The 16,298-nt window shown below is 40.0% G+C and overlaps 1 protein-coding gene across 10 annotated transcripts in view; it reads right to left on the bottom strand.

The window, feature by feature from the left end:
- Nucleotides 1-16,298, bottom strand: part of ZBTB40 (zinc finger and BTB domain containing 40) — a 75,266-nt gene that overhangs the window by 47,114 nt on the left and 11,854 nt on the right. For 2 of the 10 annotated variants that reach the window (XM_026517104.4, XM_048221716.2), the window contains exons 2-3: nt 4,982-5,071; nt 226-272 (exon numbers count right to left, since the gene is read on the bottom strand). The exons of 3 other annotated variants lie outside the window; for them this stretch is intronic. The gene's annotated coding sequence lies outside the window, so the exon portion shown is untranslated. The remainder of the gene's footprint in view (nt 1-225; nt 273-4,981; nt 5,072-16,298) is intronic. 5 more of the 10 variants (XM_044390617.3, XM_044390620.3, XM_044390618.3 and 2 more) reach the window with 4 other exon arrangements.

The following is a 16,298-nucleotide window of genomic DNA, read 5'->3' as shown; positions in this document are numbered from 1 at the left end:
AAAATGAACGTAAGGTTTTCAGTTCTCATCACCCCAAGCCCCATCTATACCACGGTATTTAATACTATGGAACATTCATGAATTCATGTAATATTTTTAGTTTATTCAGAATATCTTTGAGAACATCTAGCCCTACTGTTTGTCTTAATACCCGTACTATAAAAATGCGTACTTTTGAAAAACAAATAAACTGCAGCCTAGGAGCTACCAACTTGCTATACTTACACTAACAGCAGTGGCAGGGGCAGGCCTGGAATTCTTATCTCCTGCTGCTGGTGGAAAACAAAACAAAACAAAAAAGATTCTGTAAGATTTAAACAGACAAAAGTAGGGACTATCTTTTTTAAAAAGAAGATAATTCTTAAAATTTGTAAATTAACTTATTTTAGTAACTGAGGAAAAAATCGGAATAAGAATTCAATTTGCAAATAACACAAAGCATAAACTAATAAACAGGCACTAAAGTTTTTCTAAAGAATGAATTGTATCAGTAGAATGTGATTTTTTCCCCTAAGAGAAGCCGTATGAATGAATTCAATAAATCAAAAGACTTATCTGGACATACATTAGATCTTTTTAAATATTCTTATTAATATGAAACAAGTGATTGGGATTATATTTTAAGGACGAATTTACTTTAGATGTTTTTTGGCCATTTTTCTGGGGGAAGTTATCTACATCTTTCATCAGATTAAAAAAAAATAAAGATCTAGCAATGATCCAGAGGTAGGTATTTTGAGCATTAACTACAGAACCTTGGGGGTCAGAACTATTTCATGTTTTTGTTAATAAATTAGATGGGGGGATGCCGGGGTGGTTCAGTCAGTTAGTTAAGCAGCTGCCTTCAGCTCAGGTCATGATCCTAGGGTCCTGGGATGGAGCCCCAAATCAAGCCCGGCATCCAGCTCCCTGCTCAGCAGGGAGTCTGCTTCTCCCTCTGCCCCTCCCCTGGCTCATGCTTGTGTGCACACTCTCTCTCTCTGAAATAAATAAATAAAATCTTTAAGAAAAATAAATTAGATGGGGAAATAACAGAATAACTGTAGCAGAATAAGCAACTGAGCAAGGTTCAAAAAAACTGTACTGAGTTACATGGCTTACCAATACACAGATATTAAAAACATGGTTATAAACTTGCAGTAAAGGGAGAATGGAGACAGGTAAGGCAGAAAACTTTCAAGGGTGATCAAGGGCTATTCAATGAATGTAAGCTGGCAAAGCTGAAAGTTGAAATTTTACTAAGATTAATAGAAATACTGATTGAAGAGCAAACTTTTGGCAAAATGGCCCGCCAAGCTGATGTAAATGGACCTTTTCTCCTACTTCATACAGAAATGCTGGTAAAACATTTAAAAAATGCTTTTAAAATATACAGTCAAGCTTAAAAAAAAAAAAAAAAAAAAAAGGAAATCCTCAGGCACCTAAAATGAAAGAGACATCAAAATCAAAACTGGAACATTAAGTGGGTGTTGAGACCATGGTGGCCCACAGGGGTTTCAAACTCCAATACAGGCCCTGGGCTTGGAGGAAAAAGCATTAATTCTCACATGGAGCCTAGAAATACAGCTCCAGGCAGGTAGAAGGTGGGCGAGTTGAAACTGAGACCCTTGCACAAAGCCCAGAGCCTCAAATACCTACCTTCTTTGATATGCAGTCTGAAAAATCTCTGCTCACTGGCTCAGGGAAGGAGCAATAAAAGTTGTTAATTATCTAGGCCTTAAGAAGAGGAAAAGGCACCCACAAGAAATCTAAAATGTAGGCCTATGCCATTCAGAGGCATGTGTAGGTATGCAAATTTGTATCATACAGGAATCCTGAGCTGAGAAATTAACACAAAACCGGGTCTTCGGCATGCAGCAGAAAAAAACCAGAGTACTTTCACAACCCAAGGCACAGAGACTCACACAGTGAAGAAGAGAAACATAGAACAGAGCTCACTATTACAAACCGTATGAGGAAAACACAAATGTGAAAGGTAAATCTATAAAGGCTGACAGTAGAAAATGTCAGAAGGTGTCTTTGAAGCAGGGGTAGGGAAACTTCTTAAACAATGCCTCAAATGCCAAAAAACGGGGAAATGATGAATCTGACTGCAGTGACAGTAAAGGTTTCTATCAAAGACATGACTAACAGACAATGGACAAATGGTAAAATCAGGAGATAATATTGTGCAGTTTAAAGGCAACGCAGAATTAATACCTAAAAGACATAAGAAATTCCTGCAAATCTAGAGAAAAAAATTAAAATGGAGCAAATGATGTAATCAGGCAATTCAGAGAAGGAAAAGCTTACTTTTAATTAATCGACAAGTAGTAATAGTAGTTGTTATAATAGGAGTAATAGAGGCACTTGGGTGGCTCGGCTGGTTAAGTGTCTGCCTTTGGCTCGGGTCATGATCCCAGGGTCCTGAGATCGAGCCCAGATCGGGCTCCCTGCTCTCCGGGGAATCTGCTTCTCCCTCTCTCCCTCTGCCCTGCTCGTGCTCTCTAATAAATAAATAAAATCTTAAAGAAAAATAATGGCAGCTAGCATTTATCTGATGATTATTATATTCAGGAAGTGTTTATTGTATTCAGGAATATGCTTTACATATATCAATTCATTTTGCCCTCTTAACAACCTGACGAGGCAGATGATGTAATTATCCCCTTTTACTGATGAAGAGACTAAGGCCCAGAGAGGTTGAGTAATTTCTCCGAGCTCTCACTGTAACACATGGTAGAACTTGAGTTTGAATCTATATATAAATTGATATAGCTGTTCTGGTGCATATATAAATTGATATAGCTGTTCTGAAAAACATTCTAATATTTAGTGAAATTTTCTGTATATATACGCCTTGTGATCCAGTAATCATACTCCTGCATACATATCCTAGAAAAATTCTTACATGGGTCCATAAGGAAGCATGGCCAGAAGGATCACTGGGGCATTGTTTTTAGTAGCAGGAAGATCAAAGGCAATTTAGATGTCCATCACTGAAAGAATATAAGTAAATGTACGGGAGGTATACTATGGAAAACAGTGCATTAGAAAGAAGCAACAACTAGCTACTAAGACAGAAACATGGATAGATACCCAGTGTTGAATGAAAAAATAACAACCACAATGAGATCTAAAGCATAATAGCATTTACATATGTTAAAAACACATAATCAAAGCAATACTATATATTTGATAAAGCCACACTGGTAGCCAAAGACTTTATATCAAATACATTAGAGTGGGTGCCTATAGTTTGGGAGGGGAATGAGAGTAGGTGTTGGAGGTGAGAAAGAAAAATAAAATCGAACAAGGGGAGCCTTGTCCAGACCGAGAAATCCCAGAGCGTCACAGATGAGGGGCTCCTCCCTGCACCACCCCCAAAAGACAAAAAGTAAAACTGAAAAGTCACATGAGGAGGAGATGCAGAATCATCAGAAGGAAAATCATTAAATGCAGGAATCAGCACAGATAGCAGCCCCCAAGAACTGAAAACCATAAAAATAATAGAATACTATGAAAAATGCTATAAATTAATTATATTTCATTTTAATAAACAGGCAAAGTGAAGGAAGTCAAAATCAAAGAACAAGATAATATGGAAAAAGGAGAGTCAGATGTGTAAAAGAACTTCTAGTTACAAAAAATTAAGTAACTGACATTCATCCATTGATAAATTAAATAGACTAGATACAGCTAAAGAAAAAATTAGTGGTTAAGAAGAGAAGTCTGAGAAAATTACTCAGAAGGTAGCAGAGTTTATAAAAACAGAAATATGAAAGGGAAATTAAAGGACACAGAAGACAGAGAAGGTGTTCCAGATGGAACAATGGAAAATGTGTAGGAGAAGCAATTTCAAGATATAATTTTTGAGAATATTCTAGAATTAAAGACAAACACAAGTCTTCAGAAGAAAACTTCAAAATATTAACAACATGGAGAAAAGGAAGTTGTAAGGAAACCATGAGAAAAGACATTACTTACAAAAGAATGACAACTGGACTGATACAGACTTTCTATTTAATAACAACAGATGCCAGAGGAAAATGCAAGAACGGTTTTTGAATATTAAGGAAAATAACAATCCAGTATCAATATCCAGATTGAAATAAAATTATCTTCAAACAGACACAGACTATCACTGGAAGAATTACTTTAAGAAGGAAACTGAACCAGAAAAAAAAAAAAAAAAAAAGATAGAACATAAGAAGAAATAGCAAGTGGCAAGCAAAGAAACTGCTAAACAAATCCTCTGGAAAAGTTAAAATCAGAAACACTGACAACATCGACGCTGGCGAGGATGTGGAGTGACTGGAATTCTCACACACTGCTGGTAGAAGAGTAAAATGGTACAACTACCTCGGAGAACTATGTGGAGGTTTCTTATAATACAGAATAAACTGCCAATAGATGCAACAACATGGATAAACCTTAAAACTATTATGTTAAGTCAAAGAAGCCAGGCACAAAAAGTACACATATAGGACTCAACTTACAGGAAACAGAAATACAGGTAAAACTAATTTATGGCGATAAGAATCAGATAGTTGTGGGGATGGTGTAAGGAAGGGAAGTGAATGGAAAGAGACACAAAAGAACTTTCTGGGAAATGGAAATGTTCTACATCTTATTTTGGGTGGTGTTTAAAGAGTAGGTATTTGTCAAACCTCTTCAAATACAACACCTAAGCTCAGTTGTTACACCTAAGCTCAGTTGTTCATTGTATCTCAATAAAAAAGAAATTAAGAAATGTGTTGGTATACTTAAAATGCACTGTTTAAAAATAGGTACTGGAAGGGGAGGTTAAAAACAAAATGGAATAATGACAACCACAGTAGCCAGCGCTTACTGAAAGCTCACTATGTGCCAAGCACTGGCCTAAATGTTTTGCGTATATTAACTCATTTAATCCTTTCAACAACTCTACGGAGTAGGTACTCTTATTATCCACCTTTTACAGATTAAAAAAACTGTGGCACAAAGAGGTTACCTAACTTACCTAGGGTTTACACTAATGTGTGGCAGAGCTGGGGTCCAAACTCAGGCAGCCAGGCTCTAAAGTCTGTATTCGCAGAAGTTCAACGCCCCTCTGAAATTAACAATCAACAACAACATGGAAGATGAGAGGAGACCAGAGTCAGGGTGTTCCAAGAGTCAAGAGGATGACAGAAACAATGACTGACTTTAGCCTTTAGCCTAAATGAAGTATGTATATTAACAGGTAAGGACGCAGGCAAATAGAAGCAAGATAAATATTTGCAAACAGGGCGTACAGAAGAAAATAAAGAAAATGTGATTAATCCAACAGCAAGTGAGAAAAGGAAAAAAGAAAGGCAAAAGAAAATCGCATTAAATAGAAAACAACCGAAGACGGCAGAAATAACTCCAAATGTTTTAGTAATCACAATAAACAGACTGAACTTTCTTGTTAAAAGGCAGAGATGGGGCCCCTGGGTGACACAGTCAGTTAAGTGTCCAACTCTTGGTTTCAGCTCAGGTCGCATGATCTCAGTCATGATCATGACCAAGCCCTGCGTCAGGCTTTGTGTTCAGCTCGCACACATGCGTGCTCTCTACATGTCTCTAAAATAAATAAATAAATCTTTAAAAGGCAGAGAGGTTCTTTGATTGGGTTTTTAAAAAGTCAGCTATATGTTACTTATAAGAGAATTAACGAGTGGGCGTGTTTACACGTAAAGCGGTACCTGGCACACAGAAACTACTACATGTGGTAGTTATTATTTCTAGAGACTGTGAATCATCCTCATTAAATAGTTTTGCAACTAGCCATCTGACTTGACAGCTGAAGTATCTATCTGTAAATACACAAACTAGATAATCTTTGTAGACCACTTTCAGGTACAGAGTACTGTTATTAAATAAATCTAATATGTAATCATGAGGGATACACTGGTGATTTGGGGGCTACTGAAATGTACTATAGAGATTAAACTATACTTTGCTGATCTCTCAACTAAAATGTAAGAGCCTCTAACATATTTTACTGTTTCCCCTAATTCCCTTCGTAGGGAAGTTAAACTGAGGAGAGAGAATACAGCATTAGATACAATGTCGTGAAAGTGTACCTTTCAGAGTTAGAACACTGCACGTCGGAATTTCTAAGTGAAGTCCCGTAGATTCTTGTGTAGAGGCGACCTAAATTATGTTATTAAGCACTTACTGAAATTGCTAGGCTTGGGAAAATTGTCAAAGGTCCCAAAGGAAGAACATTTAAGCAACAAAAGAGCACCAGAAAGATGGATGTTACTCAAAGGAACAATATTAAAGCCTCAAGAAAAGACTATACTGATATAGAATAAAGATACTTAGAAAGAAAAAACTTAATTGGCTGAACCAAGTGCTGCATAATGACCCAAAACACAAATGGGAATTCAACACAAAGTGGAAACTAGGCCAGCTTTCTAAAAGGAGCACAAAGAATATTTATTTATTTATTTATTTATTTATTTATTTATTTATTTAAATTTTTATTCTGTCTACTTCCAAAAAGGACTTGAAAGTTAAAAAGAAACAAGAGAAAAACCAGAAAAAGCAAAAATGAGAACTAAGTCATAGTTCGTAGGAAACATGGAATCCCTTTAATGAATAAGGAGGAATACAACACTGAAGACTTACTCTCAATACGCACTGCTTAATTAAATAAAATAGATGCTCAGAAATCCGTTAAGTGCAGGTGATGTCCTTAGCAAAGCACTCAAACAAAGGCCTTTGCTATCACTACCGGAGAGTAGGAAGCTCTTCTTTGCACCTAAGGAACTGGACCCAGTGTTCTCAATTATTATACACATGTCATCCAATTCCTAATTATGGGTCATTTGCCTATTATTTACTCAGCACATTGCTAAGTGCTTTGTCCACAGGGAGCTGGTAATAAAGTTGACCCAATGCTAGAATGATTGAAAGCAGATCTCTTAAAAGGACTCAATCCATAAGAGACAAGACAGACAGACAGACTGATCGCAGGGAGTGGCAAGGAAAAGGCAAGAGCTACAGCTAGTAAACACAAGTGAGGTACGACTCCCAACAGGCCAGGGTGAAAGGTAAAGAACTCCAGACAGAGGAAGAGCCACGAGCTCAGTTCCAGGAGAGGCATACCTGGCATGTGTGCTGGAAATCCAGGACACTGGCACTGCACCCGGCTCTAGGAGGACATCCAGTAACTAGCTGCCATCATTATTGTGGACATCGGGCTGGCTAAGGTGGGTCTCCAAAAACACTCACGGAAGAGGAAGGGCAGAGCACAAGGCTACCTAGGTTAGGGAGGCCAGAAAATGAGCAGAGGAACTTCCTCTTGCTTTGAGGGAGGAGCTTCTGGAGCAGGAATAGCACAATTAAAGCAGAGCTCTCCCAGTGACGGGAGGACTGGACTACTAAGTGGCTAGCAATGGAAAGGAAGAACAGGACTCCTCCATTATGTCGTCTATACTGGCTGTCTATACAGGTTGTTGCCTTAGACATCCTATATTATGGAGTTCCATGGAGAAGTTGGGCCCACCTCTGCCTGGATTTGTGTGTTCCAACATCCAAGAGAGAAAAGCCATTCTATTACTTAATCAAGGGTCCTCGATTCTAGTTGCCCTAACAATTCTGCACTCTCCTTTGGGCACATCTATCTCATGGTCTGAGACCTCTTATGGTCTGGCTCAATGCAACCTTATCTGTTCAAAGTTTTTTTTCTGTGTGTGTGTGTGTGTGTGTATGTGTGTGTGTGTGTTGCTGTTGATAATCCCTTTCTCCTGAATAAAATCTTTACTTCTACCTTGATGCCTGGGCTCTGCTGGAACCAGAGAGCTGGAAGAGACCTTGAAGAGCCCTATTCATTGCTTTCAGCAAACAGAAGTTCATTACTTTATCTATCACGTACTCTTGTCGCATGACCAAATGACCTAAGTCCAATCTCTTCCCTTTTTAAGGGAGGAAACTGAGGTCCTGAGAGGCTGAGTTGCTCTTTGATCTGAGTCGGCTTTAACCCCATGGCTATTTAGTATCTCATAAACAACCAGAGTCAGGTGAAATAACAGGCACTCTCAACATAATTAGACCAAAGATCACACATTCAGAGACAAGAAATGGGGCATTTGCTACACACAAAAAGATGATTTAAAATGTAAGGTATCTAAGGAATCAGCTAAGTTAAAAGAGAACCACTAGCAATTATTTCTGAGAATACAAGGTGGATGGGTGAGGTCAGAAAAGGGTGACTGCAGCTCTTAGTGGGCCCTGATTTCTCAAGTTCAAAAGCAGCTGTCATTTGGTCCTGTCTCTTACACGGAGGGCCTGAAAGGTAGTAACATGCGGTGTAAGGGATGGAGGTTTCCGTATTTGGCACTCCTGGATTCGTGGTAGTATCCTGTCATATGTGTTGTCATTGTTGTTTCTAACGGTATTATCACCATCATCCCCATTCCATTCCAATCTAGTCTCCTACAGTTCTAGTCCTTGAGATTTATAGCAATACCTGAATGGCCTATGTGCTTTCCTAAGGTACGCTCTGGTCACTGGGAAATCCAAGTAACCTGAATAGCTCCGAAGAACCCCAAGAGTGAAGATTCTCAAGTGGCTGTTGGCATCAAGTATAAAATTCACCTCTGGGGCTTTGGATGCTGTCTAGTGATCGATATGGAAGACACCAAGTAAGGGTGACATGGAGATGATAATCCCTTGCTTGTGTACTGGGATTTACACCTCATCCCATTTATCTTTGTTTTACAGATGAAGACTAAGGCTCAGAGATGTTAAATGTCTGGTTAAGAGTAATGAGTTACCAAGGGGCAGAAGTAAGCCCAAGTCTCAATTCTCAAGCCATTGTTCTGTCTTCTACAATGTGAAGGCCTTGCTGGATGCCAAGACTTAGCTACCACTTCTGCAGAGAATTTTCCCTTCCAATAGTTCAGCGGCCATTAAGAGCTTAGCTGTCAACTCTTGGTTACTTAACAAGTACACTTAGTCTCACCCTGAGGGAACTGGTTAGTGAGCCAACCACATCCACTGCCCCATCAGTTTAGGAGACCGTATTTTTCTCAATTATCAACTCATGCCTCATGACAGAGTTACCCCTAATGATATCCTGCTCTTTCTTTCCATATTCTGTCAAATTATATAAAATATTGTTTATTAAACAATAAGAACTACTAATAATTAAGTACCTTACTATGTTTCTAAGTACTTTAAATGCTACCTCCTTTAATACTAACAATCCAGAAAGATAGGGAAACCCAACTTACAGTGAGTCCTAATAGTACAAAGGTTAAGGAATAGGCCCAAGACCATTCAGCAGATTAGTAGAGGAATTGAGATCTTAATCCAGTCTGCCTGACCTAAAGCTCTTGCCCCTCTATCCACTAGAAAGGTTTCTTACCTGGGATCCTGTCGAAAGAAAAGAATCTGATCCAGAAGTTCTGGGGTGGGGCCTGAATTCTGCATTTCTAATAAACTCCAGGTGATATGGATACTGTCCGTCCAGGAACCCTCTCTGAGGAACAAAGCACTATACAACATTGTTCTCCAATCACTTTTTTTATATCAAATTACATCTTAAGCAAACTTTCACCTCTAAAACATCTCAAGTCATCTTCAAATCCTTCCCTTTGGCACCCACCTTTGGCGCCAGTCAGGAAAACAAACTCCATAATAGCTCTGGGAATAAAACCTACAAAATATGGAAGACTCCAATAACCATGCCTGAGGTGAACAGCTCTATGGCCTGGCACCAACCCCAGTTCCTGTAGAATGCATTTCAGCAATCTGGTCTTCTGGGGTTAATCCGGCTTCCCCGGCTGATGCCAAAGTAACTAGAGGTCAAACTGCTCCTGATCTAACGTGGTCAACTGAACCTGGTTAAGCCTTGGAAGGGCCTCGGATGGTAAGGCCAATCTATGAATGGATGCTGAACTGAAAACAAGAGATCTCAGCTTATGACACTACCTATGAACTACTGTGGTATTTCCTTTCCAGCCACTACACCATTTGTCTTCCATAGCCCTCTACCCAGTGTTCCCGACAGCTGTATTGAACGGCATTTCAAGGCCTGCATTCTCTTTTGAGGCACAAAGTCTAAAATCAAGGCTCAATATTATGTGCTGCCTTGCCATCTGGTAAAATCAGGAAGGCCTCAAATGACCGAATTACAAATTCTACTATCCACTCTGCTCTGGTGGACAAGGTCCCTGAGCCAAACAATCCTCCTTATCAAAGGGACTAAGGTCCAGGTCCTGTTCATCCCTGGGTAGTGGGTTTCAGTTCCTTATCAGCACTCAAGATTATTCTAGCAAGCCAATCATCCCCCAGCAGAAACCAGCACCCCACCCTTTTGATACTACAAAGCCTGCCTCCCACGGCCCCTGATTGTTCACTCTGCTCCTGAGGGCAACCCCATGTGGCCCAGAGTAGCAAACTGTGTCCTCCTCTGGGGCTGCGGGTATATGTGACGTAAAAGCTGTGGTCAGTCTCACCCGCCAGTGTCCAGTGTTGTGTGTTCACCCATCCCTATAACCCTAGGGTAGGAATTCTTCCCTCAGCAACAGGGTGAATAAGAGGTGATTAAATCATCCTTATTGCTCAATCCACTGGTCTCTGCTCTTTTCCAATGCCTGAATCTCTTGAATGCCTTTGGCAAGGTCATCAACTGCTCCATGAGGGTAATAACGTTCAGCACTGTGCTAAGTAAGCACTGTCCATACACTTTTCCATTCGATTTCCCTAACATCCCTATGAGATAGATACCATTATTACCCCTAATGTACAGATGAGGAAACTAACGTCTAACAGGTTATGCCCAAGACCATACAGCTAATAAGTCTGAGCACAGTTCAAATGCAGATCTGCCGGCTCCCTGTCCTTAATTACTACCTTAGTCTTGACAGAATTTCTGGGTTCAGTGTTAGCATTCCTCAACCGCTCTCCACAGAGATGGCTGCTGGCTGGCCTGACAGGAGCACCTGCATTTGAGATGCCTTATTTCTTTTGCTGGTCTCTGCTGAAAGATGGATGGAGATGTGTATCTGGAAAGAGTGCCGCTGGAACAGGCTGGCTGGCTGCCAAGAGACTTCCCTTGATGGCTTGAACTTAATTTGCCAAAAGGTCTAGTTGTCAACCCTGCAGATACAACACACCATCCTATAAAAGTCTCACAGTTAATTGGACTTTGGAGGTTCGATAACACCGTCTAAACTCATAAGAAGTAGAAATCAGAAAGTGAATTTATTAGTGAAATAGGCCTACTCTTTACAGTTACGTGTGAAAAACTTCTAGCAGTGAGGTCAAGTATCATCAGGCGAGATTGTATGCCACCAACCTTCAGTGGAAACTTGGGGCATCTGTCTTCACCTGGGCAGGGAGAGTCTGAGTGTCAATGCACACTACACAGGCACCTCAAGGCTCTGTTGTGTCCCTTCTATCACCTGGACTCTTCTGTGGCTCCAGTCTCTCTTTTGAAAGAGCTGGACTCGGCTTGGTCTCTGAGGTAAGCTTGCACAGGTATTTAGTAGCACTGACCGTGGGCTGAGTTTTCAGTCTCTCTCAGAATGCAAGCAGCGCCTTCCTGTCGCCCCTGCCCACAGGCTTGCCACTCAGTGCTCCGAACATCTGTCAGATTAGAACTACCCCTCCTGCAAGGAGCTTCACCCACTGAAGCTCTCAGCTCACGTCAAACTTAGCCACCCTCTAACTTCCCCTGGCCAATACCAGATTCAGTCCTCACTCCCGTTCTTTCTCCCTGTTCCTCACCCACTTCCCACTCCCATGCACGTCCGTTATCTGTCACTCTGCGTCCCTTCAGCCACTCCGCCACACATCACTAATGACAACTTTTTAAAAAATATTTATCAATACCACACGTACGTGAAATGACTCTTGATCAGAAGGATAATAAAAATCAGGGAATTTTGCAACTAAAATTATCCTTAGAGACTATGTAATTCAGGCCTATCATTTTAGAGATGAAAAAACTGACAGAAATTAAGTGACCTGCCAAGTCATGTACCTGGATAATGGCAGGGCCAAACCCAGGACCCAGATTTCTGGGTTTTTCAAGCCAGCACTTGAACCAAAATACCAAACTCCTAAGTATACCCAACAGGGGAGGGGCTCAATGGGGAGGGCTTCCTCGGTATCTCATAGACTGGCAGCCACCAGCGCTAGGTGTGTTAGCACATTTACTATTTTTTTTCTTTGAATGTTGATTAAATATCAACCACTGATAGCTCTTTCAATGAAAAAATAATTATCAACCTCAAGCCAGAAAACTGCCCAAAAGTGTCTCAGGGAATATATGATTGCAAATTCCCGTCATTAGAACTGTAAGGTAGATTTGTGACTTAACTAGAACAAAAGAAAGAAAAACCACATTTTTTAAAGTGACTATTTAAGATACTTAAAGATAACATATTTAATGAATATGTAACTGAGGTCATGATGGAGAAGGCCTTTTTACGCATAAAGGAAACAGGAGAAATTCACAAATAATCAATAGATGTGATTACATAAAAACATAAACATCCAAAAAACAGTGTCAACAAAACTATAAGATAAATGATAAACGTGTCATATGAAGTGAAAAATAAGTGGTTAATATGAGAATAGAAAGATCATACAAATCAACAAAGAAAACAAATTAACATTTAAAAATTTTTTTTAAATGGACAAAAAAAATTCACAAAAGAAATTAAAAAATCAAACGGATTTAAAAAGTTCACCCTTATGAATAATTAGAGAAATGCAAATTAAAACATTAACACTATTTTGGGGCGATCGAATTGGAAAAATTTTGCAATGATAATATTTAATTGAGAAGCAGTAGGTTTAGACCACGCACTCTGATTTGGCAGACTTCAGTTTCACGCCTAACTCAAACACTTACTCAGTGACCTTGGGCAAGTCACCTTGATCACTGTGACATTAATGTCTTTACAGTTTTTGTGTGTGTGTGAGAAGACGAAATGGGATAATGCATCTGAATTGTTTTAGCAAAGTTCCTGTCAACAGTAAAGGCTCAATGTTAGCTATTATTATAAAAATATTACCTGTATTCATAATGCAAGGGAGGGAGCATTGAGACAGGTGCCCACACAGTGCTGATAAAAGTATAAATTGGTAAAAATCCTTCAGAAAAGTAATGCGGTAGGTAATCTGCTCATCTAGAGCCATAAAAAGTGTCTCTGGAGGGAGACATGAGAATTTGGGGGGGTTGGGAAGGATATACTCTATGTGTACTGTCTGAATGTTTTACCAGAATGTTTACATATCAGTTGTATAATTATAGATAAATAAAAAAAGAATGAGAAGTCCATAATAGAAGAAAACAATTTTTTAACATTTATGCCTTTAGATCCATTTTTAGGAATCCATCTATATGGAAATAATTAATTAAAGATATAATGAAATATTTATGTATACTGAATTCAGAAGAATAGCATCACTGGTAAAAAACTGGAAACTCAGGGGCGCCTGGGTGGCACAGCGGTTAAGCGTCTGCCTTCGGCTCAGGGCGTGATCCCGGCGTTATGGGATCGAGCCCCACGTCAGGCTCCTCCGCTATGAGCCTGCTTCTTCCTCTCCCACTCCCCCTGCTTGTGCTCCCTCTCTCGCTGGCTGTCTCTATCTCTGTCAAATAAATAAATAAAATCTTTAAAAAAAAAAAAAAACTGGAAACTCAGACGTACAATATGAGGTTTTTAAGTACATATGGTATACAGACATATTATGAAATATGCAGCCAGTAAAAATTAGGCTCTCTACTGGATACCTATAGCACAAGCAACCAAAAATAAATAAATACATAAATAAATTGGACTTTATCAAATTTAAAAACTTTCGTGTATTAAAGGATACTGTTATGAAAGCAAAAAGAGAACTCCAGAATGGGAACAAATACTCTCAAATCATTTACCTGACAAGGGTCTAGTATCCAGAATATACAAATATAGCATATCAGAATACAGATCGGAACTCTTACACCAACAAAATGACAAATAAGCCCGTTAAAATCAGGCAAAGGACTGGAATAAATGTCCCTCCAAAGAGGATGTACAAAATGGCCGATAAGCACATGAAAAGGTGCTCAATATCAGTTGTCATTAGGGAACTGAAGATCAAAACTGCCACGAGCTACCACTCCACACTCACTAGGGTGCTATAGTGAAACACACACACACAGACAGAAAGTGCAAGTGTTGCTGAGGGTGTGGAGAAATTGGAACCCTCACACACTGCTGGTGGGAATGTAAAACGGGCAGCCGCCGTGGAAACCAGTTTGCAAGTTCCTCAGAAAGTTACACAGAGATACTCTAGGAGCCAGCAATTCCAATCCTAGGTCTAACCCAAATGAAATGAAAACATATATCCACACTGGGGCGCCTGGGTGGCACAGTCGTTAGGCGTCTGCCTTCGGCTCAGGGCGTGATCCCGGCGTTCTGGGATCGAGCCCCACATCAGGCTCCTCTGCTATGAGCCTGCTTCTTCCTCTCCCACTCCCCCTGCTTGTGTTCCCTCTCTCGCTGGCTGTCTCTCTCTCTGTCAAATAAATAAATAAAATCTTAAAAAAAAAAAAACATATATCCACACAAAAACCTGTACACTGATGCTCACGGGAGCATTACATGTAACAGCCAAAACCTGGAAACAACCCAAAATGTCCACCAACTGATAAATGAACAAACAAAATGTTGTATATCCATACAATGGAATACTATTCAGCCATACAAAGGAACGGAATACAGAAAATGTACAACAGGGGTGAAACTTAGAAACACTATGCTCTGTGAAAGAAGCCAGTCACAAAAGGCCACAAACTGGAGGATTCATTATATGAACTGTCTAGAACAGGCAAATCCACACAGACAGGACGTGGATTAGTGGTTGCCAGGGGTTGGGAGGAGAGGGAGTTGGGGAGTGAATGCTAATACGTATGGGGTTTTTTTTGGAGTGACGAAAATGTTCTAGAATTAGAAAGTGGTGATGGTTACACAGACTTTTAAGTTGTACACTTTAAAACAGTAAATTGTATGGTATGTGAATTATATCTAAATAAATTTTTTTAATTAGGCTCTTGAAGATTTTTAATAACATGAGGAAATGCTCTCCATATACTAAAAGGAAAAGAAAAACCCCAACATGTAATTGTATATATAATTCCAATTTGGTTTAAAAATATATGTACATACATATACACATTAACATTTAAAAAGACAGAAAATACATCAAAATGCTAACAGTGAGTTCCTAGGTAGTGTCATGATGGGGGATTTATTTTCTTCCTCATACATTTCAGAATTTTTTATAGTAAACATGTATTATTGTTATAACAAGGGAATTTAAAAATAGAAACCCAGGTAGGCCTGGCTGGCTTCAAAGCCAGCGTCATTTACAACAACCTATTCATTCATTAAACATTTATTTGGTTCCTACTATGTACCAAGCAAATGAAATAAGATATAATCTCTGCCTGCAGGGAATTTACGCAAGTCTAGCGTGGGGTTTAAACCTGAGTCCACAGACTGGGAAAAGGAAGAAGAGCCCATGTGTTCTCTAAATGACACGCAATGTTGTCCAACTGCACACTTTGTGGGGCAGAGGGCCCACGGCTGTCCTGAGCGGCAGTGGGGCTTAGCGCTTCAAGGACAGAGCTGGAACCCGACTACCTGGTGAGAAGCTTGAATGTCCAATCACAAAGTGTGTGATCTGAGGTTTCTCATCTACAAAATAGAGGTAATACTACTTCTCTCTGGGTGGTTAGAAGATTCAATGAGTTAATAATACACCTAAAGCGCCGGCACCATGCACGGAGGACATAGTAAGTGCTCAATAAATGCATGAGCTGCTAACCACTATCATCACCACCCCCCCACCAACTTCTCAAGGAGGCAGAGACAGAATGGACTAAAGACCGCTGGAAAGGCTGTTTTCCACATCTCAAAACTGGCAGCATCTGATTCTTGATAAGCCTATAATAACCACTGCATTAAACTAATTTCTTTTTCCAGATTCTCTCCATTTCTAAGGAAACTCTCCTTTTGAGGCAGGCTATAACACACAATGCGACAAAACATCGAAACGTTCCGTGTGACCAACTGCTTGTGTCCTCGTACCTTCTAACTCCCAGAAACAAGTGATTTTTCAGGACGATTCTAATGGAAGAAGGCTTTGAGAGGCTTATCTGTCTTCTGCCTGCCTTTCTGGCCGTGCTGCTCTGATCCAGTCGTTCGCCCACGATGCCTCTCCACAGGCCAAACGGCAGTCTGTGGAGCAACACGGTCATCTACCGAGTGCCTGGGGGCTGCGACTGCGTTCCGCCCACGGCG

The sequence above is a fragment of the Ursus arctos genome, unplaced genomic scaffold (assembly GCF_023065955.2).
Source record: "Ursus arctos isolate Adak ecotype North America unplaced genomic scaffold, UrsArc2.0 scaffold_32, whole genome shotgun sequence".
In the NCBI taxonomy this organism is placed as follows: Eukaryota; Metazoa; Chordata; class Mammalia; order Carnivora; family Ursidae; genus Ursus; species Ursus arctos.
Note: the sequence above shows the minus strand (reverse complement) of the source record. Positions and strands in the feature narration are given on the sequence as shown.